The 14,951-nt window shown below is 56.4% G+C and overlaps 1 long non-coding RNA gene across 1 annotated transcript in view; it reads right to left on the reverse strand.

Moving 5' to 3' along the window:
• Window positions 1-6,586: 6,586 nt before the first annotated feature.
• Window positions 6,587-14,951, reverse strand: part of LOC116668864 — a 29,873-nt gene continuing 21,508 nt past the window's right edge. Inside the window, exons 2-3 of the long non-coding RNA XR_004326082.1 lie at window positions 7,771-8,123; window positions 6,587-7,246 (exon numbers count right to left, since the gene is read on the reverse strand). This is a non-coding gene — a long non-coding RNA (uncharacterized LOC116668864). The remainder of the gene's footprint in view (window positions 7,247-7,770; window positions 8,124-14,951) is intronic.

Raw genomic sequence — 14,951 nt, forward strand, 5'->3', positions numbered from 1 at the left:
ATCACGGGGGGGTGGGCCACTAAAACACACCCGGCCAGCTCTCTGCTCACCGCCTGTGGGCCTCACCCCTTGTCCGAATCTCCTCACCTCGCACCTGGATGGCCACCCGGAGCTGCCGGCCGATGTCAGTCCGGCAGGCTCCGTCCTCCACGGACGGCTCCCCACGCAGTCAAGCCCCCAGAGAGCCCCATTCCCCTCTGAATGCAAGACCAAGGTTTTGCAACGGACACAGACTCCATCAGCTGCCCTGGACGGCCCTCTGACTTTGCCCTCTCCAGCCACAACGCCCCTCCTGGTCGATCTTCGACCACATGCCCCGTCCCTGCTAATGGTGTCTCCTCAACTCCTCCCCGGGGGCCCCCCTCATTTCCGAATCCCCTCTCGGGGCCCAGGTGAGGACATCACAGTGGTTCTCACTCTGACGGGCCAGCGTGTCACCGATCCAGCTGACCCCCCGCACTTCCAAACGCTGCCCCCCGCCCTCCCCCCCTCTATTTCCCTAAAGCAAAACCTCCGATGCCAGAGAACTGACTTGAGATCACGCTCACTGGCCCTCCTCTCCCTGCGCTGCGAGTGCGTGAAGAGCAGGGAGCCGTGTCCTCACCTTTGCAAACTTACGACTCCCGGCACCAGGAACCTCTCGTGAAACGCTCAGTAGCTGCTCGTTTGAACATCGAGGACACCTGGCCGGGCCCAGCCTCCCAGGAACATACGAGAACGTGAACCCTGAGTCTCTGCCTTTGGTCACTGAGTTTGGGGTGGCTCAGTGTGCAGCTGACCTCAGTGTCCAGCGTGAGGGCCCAGCGCCAGCCTGCCTCTGCGAGCACCAGGAGAAGGAGGAGCCCAGCGCAGGGAAGAGGGGGGCAGCCGGTGCGGGGGCCGGTGCGCTGCCAGAGGCCCTAGGAGGGGGGTCTGAGGACAGGTGCGCCAGCTCCTCCTGGGGGCCGGTGGCCGGGCGCAGTGGTCTCGGCACGCTGCGTGCCGGACACGCCTGCCCTCACACCGCACGTCTGTCACCACTGGACCTCTGAGGTCCTGCCATCTCAAGAACCTGGATTAAACCGAGTTACCGAACTCAGAAAAGAAAACAAATAAAAGGAGCTAGATGAACAAACCACTGCAGCCTGGTTGACCCCCTTGGCCGTAGGGGGCACCAGCAGCCCTGGCATGCTCGGGGCAGGGGGCGCAGCCTCATCCCGCAGCCTTGCAGGGAAGACGGTAACGGGGCCACGTTGCCCCTGGACCATTTCTTATTGCCCTAGAGACGGCCTGGAATTGGAGGGTTTAGAGAACGCGTCATGACGTCGTCTGTGGCTGTTGCTTGTGACCAAGGTGCTTCTCTCGGGCAGGAAACTGGACCCCAGGGGAAGGTCCGGGAAATGCCATCTGGGGGGAAACACTGACTTCCGGTTGTGCCACGCCTGAGCGGGAGGTCGGGGCGAGGCCAGCCCTGGGCCGGGGGCTGGGGAGTTACAGAGGATCTGGAAGTCACAGGGTGACGTGGGTGTCAGCACGAGGTCCCATCAGGGAGAGAGCCCGGTCTGGGTGGACTGGCCGTCGGCGGGGGCGGGCAGTGGCAGGCCGGCGTAGGCGCGGGCGCCCGCCAGAGCACACGTCCCTCGGGTGGAAACCCAGCACTTTGGGAACTTGACTATTTTTAACCTGTAATCCTTCCCTCCCAGTGTCCCTGCAGGACTTGTGAAGGGTTTTTTTTGAAGTCACTCTGTGACCTCTGTGATAAGGAGAAGCAAGAATATGGGATTTGAGGGGAGGGGGCCTCCCGGGGCACAAGCGGCGGAGCCGCTGGGGGGCCCGGCTGGGGACGGCAAGTCCACACGACAGGCCAGTAAGCTGGGAGACGAGATGGTGGGGAAGGAACAACTTCATTCAGAGAGCCGGCAGACTGAGCAGACGGGGGGCTGACGTCCTGGAGAACCGTCTTCCTCAAGTCAGAATTCAGCCTCCTTTTATACTAAAATGGGGAGGGGTGTGGTTGGTTGTTGCAAACTTCTCCGTGTCGGAATCCTTTGTTCTTGCAGCCGTCCACCTGGGGCAGGTCACGATTTCCTATAAACCTCCAGCGAGACAAATATTGTTTTCCGTTCTGCAACTTTTTATCTTTATGTGAGTGAGGAAGTGCTACACCGGTCAAGGTCAGAGCCTCGAGAAGGGGCTCTCCTGTACATTCCAGCTACGGGCGGCGTTCTTTCACAAAAGGTGCAGACCCAGCCTGACTCAGCGCAGGAAGCGGAGCACAGGGTCAGAGGTAAAGGAGCAGATCTAATGCGGAGTCGGGTCTGTCCCTCCCCGAGATGGGGGGAGGCGGGCACACAGCCCACACCCGGCTCCGTCCTTTCACTAGTTTCCTCGGCCTGCCAGCCTCCTCGTTTTGTTTTGTGCTTCAGTGCGAAAGGGGCGTCTCTCTCTGCCCTGTCACTCCGACCCTCTTCCGAGGTCAGGCCTCGCCCCACTGACACCAGCGTCCTTCCAACAGAAACGGCCCTGCCCTGAGGCGTCCCTGAGGTGCCGGACGCCAGCCCAGACCCTGCAGCTTCTCGAGGATCAGACCGTCTTCCTGGCGGGGGTGCAAGGAGCAGGAGACACACCAGACCCGAGTGACAGGGCTCAGGCCGCTGGTCACTGGTCCAGCCACCACCGCACTCCCACAGCATCTCCTTCTTCAGTGAAAACGCGGAGATGAAAGCCGAGAGGGGACGCCAGGCCCTTGGCTCTGCCGCGCTCGCTTGGGCCTCAGGAGACCCTGAGCTGAGGCAGTGTCCAGAGGCTCCCTGGAGCTCACAGTTCGCCTGAGCTGCAGGCAGAGCAGACTTGTCCTCTGAGAGGACCGGCCCGGGGACCACACGAGGCCTGGCCCCAGCGCCCTGGGCGGAGGGGGTCCACGCCGGAAGACGAGGGCGTGGGGAATTGGCTCAGCTCCCCGGGCGGGGGGCGGGGGGCTCACACCGTGATCGGTTTTGCGTCGCTGTGGTGTCACCAACAGTTGGAAGACGCTGCTTCGTCTGCAGTGACATGGGGTGTTAATCACACAGTAAACCAGCCTACAGACCAAACAAACCACAGCTCCCCGTGGCCCGCTGCCGGGATCCAGCCTCGGTCTCGGGTCTAATTCTGCGACCGCTAACGAGGAACGTGAAAACACCCGTCACACTGAGGTGGGAACCAGTGTGAGTGACTCGGACTGTCTGTGACCAGGGGTGCTCAAGGGTCAAAGGTGCTTCACTGTGGAAAGGTCAGCTCACAGAAGTACCCGTCTTCCCTGCTCCCCTACGTTTTCAACTGAGACCTGGAGACGCAGCCCCCGGGGGCCTGTCTGGAAGCCGCCCGGTGAACCGTCACTGCAGATCATCGCACTTGGGGACACCAAGTCTGTCTCTGCAGTGGGACAGGAGCCCCTGGAAGGCACACTCTGCCTCGTAGCTCATTTCCGGCCAGTCGCCCGGCTCAGGCAGAACTCAGGACGTGCTTACCCGGTGACCGAACGCAAGTCATGCCTCCCGGGTGGAGGCCAGCGGGCAGGCACCCTAAGGAGCTGGCAGGCCCGGGGGAGCCCTGGGCACCACAGAGGCTGTCCTTCCTGGCGTCTTGCTGCCTGAGGCACAGAGAAGCCTCCTGGGAAGAAGACAAGGGCGGAGGTGGGCAGGGTCGGGGCGGGCCTGGGTCTCAGGACAAGGGCTGTCTCTCAGCTGCCCTAGGGCCGTGCCCCTAGGACCCACACCTAAAAACTCGGGGGATGAAGTTAGAATTGAGTAAGAACAAAAGTGGGGAGAACCTTAAAGCGTGTCTGGGTGCCAGCAGCTGCTGCTCCAGGGCCTCCCTGGGGTCCGCATGGAGGGCGGCACCCTTGGCGGCGGCGGCAGGGAGGGGAGGCATCAGCACCCCGGGTCCCAGAGGGAGAGGAAGCCACAGGTGGCCAGGAGGGCGAACGGTGGACACGGTCCGGACACCCCGGACCTCGGGCGGAGGTGGGAGGGAGCCGTGTCTGGGAGCCGGGAGGAGAGGCGGCGGGAATCACCGGGCCTGACCACGGGGTGACTGCTTCGCCCCTGAGACGCTGGGCTCGGGCGGCCCCGTCTCCCCGCCCACCGTTGTGCGCTTCTGTCCCGTCTCCTAAAAGCCCTCACTCCATCTGACCACTCAGGGCACGGTCTGTGCAAGGTGCCTGCGGTCCACAATGCTACCTGTCCTTTGGGCTGAGAGATTAGACTCCTCTTGATAAAATAATAAAAAGAACATGCGTGTCGGATCCTGCACTTTGCACTGTTTTCGTGGGATTTAGCCTTTTTCACACTAAAAACAAAAAACGTGGGAAATAAAAATGGTTGCCTACATTTTTAAAATAAGAACATTGAAGCTAAGGGGAGGTGGGTGATTTCCTCAGTAACATATTTTGTAACTAGTGGATCCAAAGCGAATTAACCTGGTATTCCGTGAGCGCCGTGGTGCCAGCTAAATACGCTCTTAGAGAAGAAACCAGAATTAAACCGAGGGCGCGTGGAGCCCACGCACGGAGGGTGGGGTTAGAGCTACGGGGAACACTTACACATGAATCTATTTTACCTGAAGGAATTTGTAGATCCCGCTGGAAAGTTAGCGGGGCAGAAGGGCGCGGCCCCGTGACCTCAGGGTGTGTGCGACAGTGACGGTATTTCTCACCAACCCTACCTATGTTGTCATATTTCTCCTCCTCTTTGTCATTCCCTGGGGACGCGAGTCCTGTCCTGGCCAATCACCAAGCGACACACCACTTCTGGCCTGAAACAGAAATGTCAGCACAGAAGCCTCCTCGTCCGCCGCGGCCGTGACCTCAGAGGCTGTGTCCCAAGGTTCAGGGCGACCTAGTCCCGCTGGTCCAGGCCTCTGTCCTGAGCGCTACCACCCTCGGACGTGCTGGGGGCGGCCCGGGGAGCTCACCACTGTTCGCGGCACTCTTTCCTCCAAGAGGTGGGTCTGCTTCCCTCCCCTTGAACCCAGGCTGGGCGCGACCAGGGTGAGGGCAGCGGTGGTGTGTGTGGGCTCTGGATTCTGGGGCTTCTGCTCCCGATCTGCGGCCCTGGGTCTCCACGCCGCAGAGGAGCCCAGGCCAGAGGGACAGACGAGACGGAAGAGCAGCGGGTCACCCAGGCAACGCACACACAGGACCGACAGCCGGACACAGCAGTGAGGCCGCGACGTCTGCCCCAGCTCGGGGCATCCTTGAGATGAACGTCGACTCGCCACTCAGCCCAGGAGGACCCACGAGAAATCCCAGCCGTTTGAAGCCGCTGAACGTACGGAGCGGTTTGTTGAACGCGGTAGGAAAGCCGAAGAGTGCCCCATTTGGAAGGTGAGTGACCCCAAACGGCCCTTTAGCCTGCGACCCTGAGTAGCTGTGCAAAGCAGACCCTGTCCCCACCTCCACTGACCTGCAGTGGGCGTGAGTGTGCGTAAGACACACCCGCCTTTGGAAGCCACCGGCAGCGGGAGCCTGGCTCGCCCCGGACACGACACAGGGCAGTGAGACAGAGGTGTTTCCCACCAGCATCAGTGCCGGAGCTCTGAAACCCAGCTTCATGTGAAAACACTAACCTAAAGTTTGTTTCCAGTTGTTTTAAGTTATAAAAAAAAATGTTACTTGTTGATCCAAAACTCCTGATTGAGTTTCCAAAGCAAAACTAAAACACAGTAAAACTTTTCTATGTAACAGAAGGACATACCTGGACACAAAATGCTTACAGCGTCATTCCACTTCCCCGGTGACCGTGGCAGCAGGGGGCAGGGCCTCCTCCGTCGTGACACCAGCACAAGATGTCACACACTCTCCAGGGACCCTCCCAGGTGACAGAGGACCTGGTGGGCTAAGCTGTGAGGGGGGCCAGGGCCAGGAAGAAAGACCAGGACTGACCAGGAAGGGAAAGGGAGAAACAACGAGGTGTTCCAGTTCTGTTAGGAGCAGGGGAGCATCTTTAAACGAACTAAAACTGTACTTAAAATCACAAAGTATTGGATGAGATGACTGTGTATAACCCACCAAAAGCTGGAACGTACAGAAGTTATGCTGCTGAAGTCTTAAAGGCCAAGGGAAACAGCTAAAAGATTTCTCAGCTTTAGCACCGCGTGCGCCGGCCATGCTCCCGAGATTTACCACCATTACTTGAGCGCGTGGATAACGCCATCACACTCGCCGTCCTCACCGCCTTGGCGGGTCTGCAGTGGGCCTCATTGCCTGGAGCTCTGAGCCACCAGGCCCTCCCTGTCTGGCGCCCCCCCAGGGCAGGGCAGGGCAGAGCCCGCTGGCTTTGGTGGAGGAAGGTGCGACTTACCCAAGGTCAAGGGCCGAGTGGGGCGTCTGGATGGAGATTAACCTTCGAGGCTCTGAAACCCACTCTGAGCACGGCCCTGTGCCTCAATCGCATCCTCCTTCTAACAGGAATTCACCCCTGGATCCCGCACCTCTCAGCATCGCCGTCATCCTTCGAGGCCAGGACCACGCCACTCCCTCAGCCTCTGCTCCGCCACCACGTGTTTCCTGTTTCCCAGACGCCGCACTTACTTAATTTACGATATTTCCCACTAGAGAAATGCACATCACTACATATTTTTTATTTATAAAGAAAGTAAATCACGCGCACACCTACCACCCCAAACTGCCAACAGCTCGTTGTGAGGGCTGCGAGCGGGATCCCACTGCAAACTCGGAGGTCACGAGAGGTCTGGGCCGCTCCATGCGGGAGGCAGCCCGACGCAGCGCCACGGCCGCCGGCCAGAGCAGCTCGGCTCTACAGGGCGGAGTCAGCGCTGAACGGTCGAGTCACGTGCCTCCTGCTCTGGACACAAGAAAGTGCGTCATTCACCTTAGGAACGTTTTCATTTAAAATTCAAAACGGTGTGTGTGTGTGTCTAAGTTTTGCTGCTCAAATTGGTAAACTTCAGTTATCTGCAAAGTTCATTTAGTTACAGCATCTTGTTGCTCCGTGAGGCTGGACAAATGAAGCGTCCCCAGACAGCACTAAGCAGGGGACAAATAGTCATAAATAACACGTATTTAGATGCTAATGAAGTGTCAGTTTCGTCACCTTCCAGGGTTTCCATGCAGCTGACTGCAATGGTATCTAAAATAAATGCAACGCAGCGAGTGTGGACTGGCCTCGGTGGGCAAGGTGGTGACGCCTGCACGGCAAGGCTGTGAGGGGCCGGGAGGCAAACACGCTGCAGGACGTCAGGCTGGATTTGCCATCTTATTAATGATCTGGGAGGAAGAGCAAAGACGCAGTTAATGGAAAGCAGATTTCAAGATCACCCCAGACGCCAAATATTAGTGATGGACACTCATACGTGCAGAGGGTTCCCAGAGTTCCCAAGCGCATTCCCCCCTTACCTGTACCTCACTTCTGTGAAGGAGAGATACACAGGTGTTCCTGCGCCCCAGAAAGAACCCCGGGCAGGGGACTGCAGACACCTGCCAGACCTGGATCTCTGACCCTTAACCAGGGACCCCTCCCGCTCCACAGAGAGAACACCGCGGCGAGTGAGCGCCTCGGAGCCCCGGCGGGGGGTGAGGCGGGGACCACGACTTGCCACGGCGGGCGGGCACCACCCCAAGTAGCTTTACAAACGGGATTCGTTCCACATCTCACAACAGTGCTATGAATGGGTGTCACTACCTTGTTTTTAAGATGGAAAGAGGGGCTTAGAGACGTTAAACAAGTTTTCCAAGTAAAGAGCAAACGTGACGCAGTGTAACTAACCACCAACTCAGTGAAAGCCTCTTACTCTCCCGCGGGGGCTGGGCGGGCACGCTCTACGCCCTGGGCCGCAGGGAGCAGGGAGCAGGGAGAGCTGTCGGGTCGCCTCCGTCACAGGGGAGGGCCCCACACAGGCGCGGGGAGTGCAGAGTCGGGAGACCGCGCTCAGGAGGACGGACGGTGGCTGGCTCAGCGGGCTGAGAGCTCCTGGCCGCGGCTTCAGCCCAGGCTACGCGGGGCTGAGTGCAGAGCGTCCAGCCGGGCAGGCGCTGGAACCGTTTCGGTGCCTGAGCGAACCGTTCACAGTCTGATCCTCAGAGACTCGTAACCGTCCCCTCGGACTGAGCCCTCGGCTTGTGCTACAGTCGTGTGTTCATCAGCCTGTGGGAGAGAGCCTGTCATTCTAATTACATTATCAGAGAGACTCTGACCCCGTCCTGACCACGGGGGGAGAACCCAGAGAACAGGTATTAACTCCATTCCACAGCCAAAGCAACTGAGACCCATTAAGCTGTGACGACCTCCCCAAGATCACACAGCTGTTAAGGGGGAAGGTCCAGTTTCCAACACAGACACGTCAGACACGGAAATCAGTGTGGTTTCCATGAGCTCCATGCCCACACGGGGGTCCACGTGGGGCAGGTGATGAAGCAAGGGGAAGAAAGCAGAGTCCGGGGCCTGCCCTGGGTGGGGGAGTCCGGGCAGCGCAGGACGGAGGAGAAACTGTCCCGACACCTCGCCCGCCACGCCCAGTGGGAGTCGCATCTCCCCGTGGGCCAGGCTTGTCCTGCAGGGACGTGAAGCCGGCATCCTGCTTCACTGCTGGGTCCTCTGCCTGAGACCCGCGGCCTTGTTTCTTTGGGACACGATGCTCTGTCCTGCTCAGCATCTGTCTGCCCTGAGGGGAGCTGAGACTGGGCTTTGTGGGCAAGTCCCATTGTCTGCCTGCCGACGTGCCGACCGTGGACGCCCAGCAGCCCCACGCTCAGCGTCTCGTGGCCTTCCCACGCTAGGCTAGGCTCTTAATGATGCACGTAGAGGAAAAGCAGAGACCAGCACTTAGAGGAGGTCAGCGGCCACAGAAGGGAGTGTGTCTGTGTTACCCGCACTGCAGAGGACTCACCAAGCCCCTGGACGCAGAACAACTGCTCCCTGTTGGGGGAGAGGGTTGCCCGGCACTGGTGATGACGTGCAAACGTGCAGAAGGTGTCTGCACCAGCAACCAGCACGCTCCCGAGGAGCTCCTGCCACCGCAGGCCGCACGCTGGACCCTCCTGCCTGCGATGCAGGAGCCACTCATAGGGGGACACCACGCGACACCCATCCATCGCAGCGCCCGTTACCACCAAGTGGCTGCTGCTGTCCGCAGGTCACCGCGGTCTGGTGGTGAGGACACACAGAGTCCACACCCAGTAACCTCAGCTGTCCAGGACACAGCTGAGACCCAAAATGTGAGAAAGGGGGACTCAGCACTGAGGAGGGGAACGAGCTATGCAGCCTGTCGTGGGGAGGTGCCTAAGACGGCACTGAACCCCCGCTGACCCGTGGTTTCCAAGCAGCTGTCACACACTGCGCACCTGGTCCCCACGTAGACTGTACAAGACAACACACAACAATGGACAGACTGACATCAGCAAGACAGAGAACTGGCAGTGGAAGAAAAATGGGGCTGGAATGGCGGGGCGGGGACTCACCTGGATCCCGATGGTTTGGGAACAAGTTCTGAACAAGCGAATGCCCGGGGACCATCACAGATTCTCCCGACGACTAAGGCTCCCAGCGACGGCCTCGGACGGCAAAGCCGCTGAGCCCTGAGTCACGCGCCCCATCGGAGGCGCCGGGAAGGGGTGCCCACGCTTAGAAGTAACTTAGAACGGCTAAAGCAGGAAACAGTGAGGAACGGGCCACGCAGGCGGAGGAGCCGGGACCTGCGTGGTCCGGGGTGCACGACGTTCGACCTCTGTCCCCGTTTCACTTGAGAACTTCCCCCCAGGCCTCACGGTCCTGAGAAGAACCCAGGCTCCACCAGACAGTGGCTTCGTGACTGTGGGCAAACTGTGAACCTCAGTTTCCTCATTTGTAAAAAAACTAAAGCAGGAAAAAACCAGAAGCCGTCTTCCTTTGTCTGCTCAGTCCTAAGTTTGTTGGTGAATCAGGTGTATTTCATGTCGTATAAAGTGCTTTGCAAGGTAACGGCTTTTACGTCCTACACATAAACGCAGCTAAACCCCCTCTCAGGCCGTGGACGACAGCAACGTCACCTCAGTGCTGGGGGAGGAGCGCGCTGACCCCGCGGAGTCTCCCCGCCCCCGCCGCCCACCAGGATTCTATTAAGCGCATGCATAATTAACCTGGTCTGTCGCCAGCCGTTCTCCGTGAAATACAGAGGCATTATCATGATATATTGTGAGATTCTGCTGATTTGAGGTTACAAAGCACATAATTAGCTTATGTCACTCCGCGCCGTTACCTGAGAGTAAGTGGAGACATTCATCCCGTGGACAGCGAGACACCACAGAGATGCCGGGAAAGCCGGCCCCTTCCTTCATCACAGGGACAATAAGAAGCTAATTGCAAGACTCCATTTAATTCAGATCGTTGGGCAAATAAATTTTTTATGAAATAAAACCACGTGTCCTTACAGACCATCCCTTAGCCTGAGTTTCTAGACGGATGAAACTGAGATCCTGAGGGGCTAAGTCACGCGCCCAAGTCAGGTTGTAAGAGAAACCACACTACGTGGACGGGAGACACAAGGACTAGAGAGGGGCCGTGACTGGGACCCGCCACACACGTGTGCACATGCGTGGCATGAGTTCCGGGCACCGTGCTGGGCGCCGCTCACACACGACCTCACATGATTCTCGAGAGGCGCCTCCAGGCACGGCTGCGTCGTCTCCCTTCATGGATGTGTGAAGCCGTGTCCCTGCGCCAGGGCCACACAGCAGGTGCGTCTGGGGACCCCGCCGGGGGCCTTTCCCAGCACCTGCAGAGCAGAGTGGGCAGTGAGTGGCCCGCTCTGCAGCCAGGATCTCTTCTCTGCAAGAGCCCCGGTACGGCTTCCACCTTGGCCGCCACCTCCGCCCCCCGGACCCAGGAGAGAGCCGGGCTCCCTGAGGGCTGGTCTCTTTTCCAGGTCCTCCCGGAGTGCTGGCCGGCTCTGCGCGACGCGAACCCGCGGAGAGCCCACCCCCTCCTCTGAAAGCCCGGAACAGCTCTGGTCCACACACGCCGTGGACGGCACAGCCACCACGCGTCCATGTGTCCACACAGGCCTCGCAGTAACCCCGTCCAGATGGCGCCATCATGTCCGTCCTCCCCACCCCCCCGAGCGCGAGGGCTCGGCATCCCCGGGGCCAGCTCTCCGGGCTCAGCAAGCCCACGGCGTCTGGGGCAGCGGCTTGGCTGGACGGCAGGTTGCCGTTCCAGGGCTTTCTAAGCACACGCGGCGCATAATTACTGGAACGCGGTCTGCAGTCCACCCCGAGGGAGAAGCGGGTCTCTAGGTTTTGAAAGGCAGCCCCCCTGGAGGCACAAGTTCAAAGTCTCACGGTCACTACAGAGTCGCACAGAAGGGCAAGGCCTGGCGCTGGCTTGGTTTTCCTTTCCAGTCGCATTGAGCTGTTGCTGACGGGCGGCTCCACTGAAGGTTAAGGTGGCCAGCGTTGTGATTGGACTCATGTCGTGAAATGAGGGCCACGGTAAGCTGAGCGAACGCTCAGCATCTCACGCAGACACAGCAGCAAAGAAGTAGGAAAAAACGTGCTTTCCTTTGATGAGAACTTTTAGGGTTTACTCCTAACAACTGCCACATACACCGCACGGCAGCGGTGAGTGCACGTGTGGCGGTGCACGCCGCGGCCCCAGTGCTTGTCTATCTTACAGCTGCAACTTTGTGCCTCTTGCCCACGTCATCCAATTGCTGGCTATCTTCCCCACACTGCGTATGTCATCCCTGGGACTCCTTTATTTTGTAACCGGAAGTTTGTACCTTAACCTCCCTCACCTGTTTCACTCGTCCCCCGCCTCGCTCCCCTCTGGCAACCACCTGTCTGGGTCTCTGACTCTGTTTCTGTTTAGTTGCTTGTTTATTTGTTTTGTTTTTTAGATTCCACACATACGTGAAATCATATGGTATTTGTCTTTCTCTGTTGGACTTAATTCACTAAGTATAATATCATTTAGGTCCATCCGTTTGTCACAAAGGCCAAGATTTCAAAATTTTTATGGCCGAGTAATAGCCATTGCATGTGTGTGTGTGTGTTTCTATCTCACATCTTCTGTGTGCACTGATTGGTGGACACTTAGGCTGCTTCCATATCTCGGCTACTGTAAATAACGCTGCTATGAACACTGGAGGGCATATATCTCTTCTAACTAGTTTTATTTTCTTTGGATAAATACCCAGAAATAGAATTTCTGGATTGTATGAAGTTCTATTTTTAATTTTTTGAGGAATCTCCACACTGTCTCCCACAGCGGCTGCGCCAGGCTTCCTCCCGCCGACACTGTAGGACGGCTCCCTTCCCCTCACAGCCTCACCAGCGCCTGTTGTGTGTTGCATTTTGATGGCAGCCATGCTGACAGGTGTAGGTGGTACCTCGTCGTGGCTTTGATTTGCAATTCCCTGATGACCAGTGATGCTGAGTGTCTTTTCATGCACCTTTGGCCATCTGTGTGTCTTCTGCGAAGAAATGTCTGTTCAGATTCTCTGCCCGCCTTTTAATTGCATTCTTTGCTTTTTTGGTGTTGAGTTGAACGAGTTCTTTGTATATTTTGGATATTCACCCCTTATCACATAGATTGTTTGCAAATATCTTCTCCCATTCAGTAGGCTGCCTTTTTGTTTTGTTGACAGTTTCCTTCACTGTGCAAAAGCTATCTGGTTTGATTAGATCCCATTTGTTTATCTTTGCTTTTGTTTCCCTTGCCTGAGGAGATGTACCCCCTAAAATACTGCTAAGACTGATGTCAAAATCGTACTGCCTATGTCTTCTTCCAGAATTGTTATGGTTTCAGGTCTTACATTGAAGTCTTTGATTTACTTTGAGTTTATTTTTGTGCATGGTATGAGTTCTTTTGCATGAAGCTGTCCACTTTTTCCCAACACTATTTTTTGAAGACCCTGTCTTTTCCCCATTGTGTATTCTTTCCTCCTTTTCTGTAGATTAGTTGGTGATAGGCATGTGGATTCATTCCTGGGCTCTCTACTCTGTCTCTTTGATCTGTGTGTCTGCTTTTGTGCCAGTACCATACTGTTTTGATTACTGTAGCTTTGTAGTTTAGTTGTAAGTCTGGACACATGAGACTTCCAGCTTTGCTCTTTATCAAGATTGCTTTGGCAATTTGGGGGCTTTTGTGTTTCCATACAAATTTTAGGATTATTTGTTTAATTTCTGTGAAAAATCTCATTGATATTTTGATAGGAATTGTAACGAATATGTAGATTGCCTTGGGTGGTATGGACCTTTTAACCATATTACTCCTTCCAATCCACGAACATGGTATATCTTTCCATCTGTTTGTGCTGCTCCAACTTCTTTCATTGGTGTCATAGTTTTCCAAGTAGAGGTCTTACTCCTTAAGTAGGTTTATTCCTAGGTATTTTATTCTTTTTGACGTGATTGTAAATGGGATTGTTTCTTTAATTTCTCTTTCTGATAGTTCATTGTTAGTGTATAGAAATGAAACAGATTACTGTATACTAATTTTGAATCCTGCAACTTTACTAAATTCACTGATGACTTGGTGGGCAGGGCTGGGTCCTGGCATGTCTGGCAATGCCCAGGGTGTCCTAGCTGATGACAGCCCCATGTGGAGTGAGTCTAGATCCTGGGGCAGCTGGCTGAAAGGCCCAAGGTGTCCCGGAGCTTGTGTCAACTGCTCTTGGTCAGGGCTGGGTCCAGGGTGACTCAGGGTGTTGCTGGCCTGCTGGTGGGTGGGCCAGGTCTTGACATGGTTGGCTGGCAGCTGTGGTCATCCTGGGGCTGGTGTCAGCCCACTACTGAGTGAAGCTGGTTTTGGGGGCTAGTGATGGCCCACTGATGGGCAGAGCCAGGTCCTGGGGTCTCTGGCTACAGGGCCTCAGGTCCTGGTGTTGGTGTCAGTCCTCTGGTGGACAGGTCCAGAGCCTGTCACAGCTGGCTACAGGTCCTGCATGGTCCAGGGCTGATGCCCCTCTACAGGGAAACAGGGCCATGGCTCGTCAGGTCGCGGGGCTGGTGCCAGTCCCCTCGTGGATGGAGCTGGGTCATGGGTTCTCTAGCTGTAATGATGGTGGAAATATAAAATCATACAGTCACTGTGGAAAAGAGTATGAAAATTCATCAAAAAATTAAAAACAGAATTACTGGGATCCAGCCATTTCACTTCTGAATATGCATTCGAAAACCAAAAACAAGCTTTTGAATAGATATTTGCACACCCATGTATGTAGCAGCATTATTCGCAAGAGCCAAGATGTGGAAGCAACCCAAGTGTCCATGGTGGGTGAAGTGGCAAATGTGGTTTGTCCGTACAATGGAGTACGATTCAGCCACAAGAGGAAATCGGATCCTGACACACGCTCCGGCCTGAGCAAACCTCGAGGACGTTATGCCAAGTGGAATAAGTCGGTCACAGAAAGTCAACAGCAGTATGACCTCCTCACGTGACGTCCTTAGAAAAGTCAAGTCTGTGAAAAGCTGACGTAGACGAGTGGTTGCCCAGGGCTGGGAGGGGGGTGGGGAGACGTTGCTTGGTGGGGACAGAGTTCAGCGTTGCAGATGTGAAGGCTCTGGGGACCAGGTGCACAGCATCCCTGTACCTAACAGGACTCAGCTGTATGCTCGGAAATGCTTAAGGCAGTAAGCTGTGTGTTTGCATATTTTCCTGCAAGTTAAGAAAGAGACCCTAACACGGAAGGCTGGGGAGACAATTCCCTGCTAAGCTATTGTTTCAGGACGTTCCTACCACATAATACTTGCTGAAGAAATGGTCGCGTTGTGATTCGCAATAATCAGAGAGCCAGTCCGCTGGGCCGGGCCCTGCAGGGGTTAAAGGGAACGCGTGCAGACTGAGTGCTACGGACCCAACAAGGAGGAGGCTGCCAGGAGGCAGTCTGCCCTGATTTGGGAGGTGGGTACCCGGGAGGTTCCTGGCTGGAGAGAGAAACCCACAGCTGAAATGGGCAGCCTAGAGATAACCCATCATTGGGCTTTTTTTTTTTTT

Source organism: Camelus ferus, chromosome 15, assembly GCF_009834535.1.
Source record: "Camelus ferus isolate YT-003-E chromosome 15, BCGSAC_Cfer_1.0, whole genome shotgun sequence".
Classification (NCBI taxonomy): domain Eukaryota; kingdom Metazoa; phylum Chordata; class Mammalia; order Artiodactyla; family Camelidae; genus Camelus; species Camelus ferus.